The sequence below is a fragment of the Canis lupus genome, chromosome 29, assembly GCF_011100685.1.
Source record: "Canis lupus familiaris isolate Mischka breed German Shepherd chromosome 29, alternate assembly UU_Cfam_GSD_1.0, whole genome shotgun sequence".
Lineage (NCBI taxonomy): Eukaryota > Metazoa > Chordata > Mammalia > Carnivora > Canidae > Canis > Canis lupus.
Window position 1 is genome coordinate 16,608,224 of NC_049250.1, and position 4,473 is coordinate 16,612,696.

At 38.4% G+C, this 4,473-nt stretch overlaps 1 pseudogene; it reads left to right on the forward strand.

Moving 5' to 3' along the window:
* Positions 1-1,428: 1,428 nt before the first annotated feature.
* On the forward strand, positions 1,429-2,042 carry LOC100682929 (annotated as a pseudogene).
* The last annotated feature ends 2,431 nt before the right edge of the window (positions 2,043-4,473 follow it).

Genomic DNA, 4,473 nt, shown 5'->3' on the forward strand with positions numbered 1-4,473 from the left:
AATTGTGACTATGTTGGAGATGGGGCCTCCTAGGAAGCAATTAGGGTTAAATGAGATCACAAGGCTGGGGCCTTGATCCAATAAGAGTGGTGTCCTTCTAAGAAGAAATATCAAAGAGCTCCCTCCCTCACTTTATCTGAGCACAAGCATAGAGGAAAGGTCATGTGAGGATACAAGAGAAAGTGGCCCTCCACAAGCCAGGAAGAGGATCCGCATCAGAAAATGAATATGCAGGCACCATAATCTCGGATTATGCAAGCAGCCTCCAAAACTATGAGAAAATAAACTTCTGTTGTTTAAGCCTCCCACTATATGGTATTTTGTTATAGCAGCTCAAGCAAACTAATAAAATAATGGTACCAATGACCTTCATTGCAATGTTTTTTCTTGTCCAGCAGCCAATCTTCCCAGATTTCTTAAAGCCCTTTATCTCTACCCCTTCCTTTACACAGGAAGCACTGCCATGTGTTTTCTGCTAAACTTTTCACGTGTATATGTTCATCTCTCTGGGGAAGCTTTAAGCAATGTGAATATTTGCTTTTGTCTTGCACATCTGTGAGTGCTACGCACAGCCTCCATAGGGTCTTGCACACAGGACATACTCATGAATATTTGTCAGTTAATTGAATGGGAATAAATTTTAATTACTAGCTGCATTATGGCATAGAGCCAATGGTCATTAAGTGAACCACACCTCAGTGGCCTCTCTCATCCTGTTGCCAGAACAAATTTTCCCATTTTTCCATGGAAATAATACATACCATATCTTATTCACACATAGGCTCTAGTTTATAAAAATAATTCTTTGATCATGCTCAGAGATGGATAAACTCCCAAATTCCTTCAGGATAAAGTTCACCCTCTTTCCAGGATTTTAGAAACCCTTCAGGATCTGAACCTAATGTGCATTTTCACTGTATTATTACTTATTCTGCACTTCACACTCAAACCAAAGTGTGCTACTTGTCATTCCTTATGAATGTCTTTAATTTTCCATTCTCTATCCTTCATTCATTCTTATTCTCTCTTTCTAAAATACAATTCCTCCAACATCATGGATCAAAATTACACTCTAGCATTGAGCCCAACATTGGAGTAGAGCAAAATTGAATTGTTCTTGCATATATGCTGATGCACATTTAGTCCACAAAAATTTACTTGAGCACTTACTATATGTCAAGTACTGCACCATATACTCAAACTACAGTAGTGCATGAGACAGATAGGGTTTCCTGCCCTCATCATTATCCTTGCCCCTGCTAGTTGGACAACCTATTCTGAGAATTTGAACAGGATTTCTATTTAGAATAACTTGTTTTGGCCATCTTGCATCCCTGCATGTGTGCATCTAATCTCATCTGGTCCACCCTAGACCCCCTGAGCGCCAACCCTATTCCCCTTGAGCAGTCCAATTTCCACTCCAACGAGATGAAAGAAACTATCATGAACCAGGAGAAACTCGCCAAACTGCAAGCACAAGTGCATATTGGTGGGAAAGGGAGTGCTCGCCAAAAGAAGAAGGTGGTTCATGGAACAGCTACAGCAGATGATAAAAAACTTCAGTTCTCCTTAAAGAAGTTAGGGATAAACAATATCTCTGGTATTGAAGAAGTGAATATGTTCACAAACCTAGGAACAGTGATCCACTTTAACAACCCTAAAGTTCAGGCATCACTGGCAGCGAAGCTTTCACCATTACAGGCCATGCTGAGACAAAGCAGCTGACAGAAATGCTACCTAGTATCTTAAATCAGCTTGGTGCAGACAGTCTGACTAGTTTAAGAAGACTGGCTGAAGCTCTGCCCAATCTGTGGATGGAAAAGCACCACTTGCTACCAGAGAGGATGATGATGATGATGAAGTTCCAGATCTTGTGGAGAATTTTGATGAAGCTTCCAAGAATGAAGCAAACTGAACTGAGTCAACTTCTGAAGAAGATAAAACTTGGAAGAAGTTACTGGCAGCTGCTATTTTATATTATGACTGCTTTTTAAAATTTTGTTCATGGATCTGATAAAATCTAGATCTCTAATATTTTTAAGCCTAAGCCTAGGCCCCTTGGACACTGCAGCTCTTTTCAGTTTTTACTTATACACAATTCATTCTTTGCAGCTAATTAAGCTGAAGAAGCCTGGGAATAAAGTTGGAAACAAGGTTAATAAAGTTCTTTGCCTAGGGAAAAAAAAAATAGTGACTTGTTTTCCTGATGTAATAATACAATAGCTCATTTGACCAACAAGAATGCCTTTGTTTTTGTAGGCAATTCAATAGTTGACAAGCATATTTCCATTTATTATCTCATTTTATGTTATCTCAGAGGTTCCCATTTTATGAAAGAGGACACTGTAATTTGGAGAGGTTAAGTTAACCGACCAAGGCTGATGTCAAGTATAGGATGAGAATCCTGGCCTTCTGACCCCCTGTCCAGTTTCACCACCTCCAAATAACAGATGTAGAAGAGGGATAAGCAATGTTAGCTCTACTTCATAAATGAGAAAACTCATTTAAGCACAGTGAACATCAAGACATGCTGCGAAAGAAATCCAACCTAGAGGTGTTTGGAAGTCAAATTCAATATTACTTCTACCAAGATAATATAAATCATATACCAATACCTTGAGAAAAAATAAACTACTTGTTGCAATTTGAATTCACAAATTCAATTGTTGGTAAACTGGCCTTGCTTTATCAACACTTAAAATTTGAACAACTAATCCTGCAATTCATTAAACCACTAAAAAATTCAAATGCAAATAATTCCTCTATAGTTCCAGTCTTGTCCTATACTATTAAAGTAACTTTAAAAAATAAAACAAAATAAAATAAATAAATAAAGTAATTTAGCATTTCAGAAAATTTTGTGGGGGGACCTCTCCTAATCCACAAATTCCAACATATCCACTGCTAGCTTGAAAGTGTTTCCTTTCAGTTTCTTACCAGACACAAAAATTTTACATTACTACAATTATACTTCTCATACTCTGCTTTTATTTTTTCACCTGACATTCCATTTATATCTTGCTGTGTTTCTGCATAGTCTAAAAATAGAACAGGTCTTGGAATCAGAAGACCCAAATTCAAAATGCAGCTCTACCTCTTATCACTTATCCACAGGGGCAGATATAGACCTACGGGACCCAAAGCTTTTCCAATTGGGAGGAAGGGATTCTTTAAGAATACAAAATTCAGAGCAGAATTAAATATTTCTTTGGAATGAAAAAGGAAATCACAACACATTTTTGGAGATTTGGAGATTTCAATCTTTTCTTCTGAGCTCTCCTCAGGCAATTTACCAGAAATGCTTATACAGAAATGCTCAGTGATTATAATCTGGCTTCTTCTCCTACCCCTCATGCCATGCAACTCCTGAACTCACAAGGGACCTGCAAGTGGGGGCCATAGAGCTTAAGCTTCACTTGCTTTGCAGTAAATCCATATCTGCCATTATGATCTTGGACAGATTGCATAACCTCTCTGGACCTCAGTTTCCTCGTCAATAAAATAGATAATAGCCACCTGCAGAGATTGCTATGAGAACCAAATGAAATAACACAGAAATCAGTACTGGAATCCATGCAGCACCACACAGGCTGGTTATTACTCTCCAAATGCCAATGATCTGGAGGTGGAGGCTACTTACTGCTCCATATACTGCTCCTGCTCTTCACAGAGACTATTTCACTTTTGGTTAGATTAGTGTCATTTTTCAACTATCTATACCTTTCCTGTGTCAGTTTTAATGGATTTTTAGACTAATAGATTTTGTTAGTTCTTTACAAATCCTTCTCTAGTAATTTTTGGCTAAAAATAGGGATTGGGTAAAGCAACTCATTATCTGGAGTTCCTCCTTAACTTTTTCTTCTGAAAACAATGCCTAAGAAAATCTGATTTGGGGTTTCACTTTGGAAGTTTGTTTCATTTTGTTTATTTGTTTGTTTTTGGTTGTTTTTGGATGTGCTGAAGCAATTACAAAAAGTTAGAGGACTCCAGAGATTCAACGGCTCTGGCCTGTGAGCAGACGGGCCATTCATAACTTTGTAGTTTCCAATTTGGAGCAGTCTCAGATGAATTTCCTGCCCAAGCTGGTCTGCTTATGGAACAAAAGCCTGGAGATGTCTGTTTCACGCCCCACTGGAGGGGCACACTGCTCAGGGCTGGCCTCTCTGGTGGCCTATATTATCAGAGAGAGACACTTGGCGATCTGGCTTTTACAAATCATGAAGGGAAATCCAAACTAGACAACATAGAAAAGCTTTTCTTCATACTACTGGGACTCTGCCACAATCTTTTTTATCTTGTAAATAACCCATAAAGATTTCAATTAACTATGCCTTGTTATTGCTTCCTCACCAGGAAAGGTCCCCTTTGCTGGGGTTGACTTTCCCAAAATGCTACAAAAACTCTGAAAGCTGTCCCTAAGTCATTTATTCCACAGTTTACAACATAGATTCCTCTAAGGACCATTTTCATATG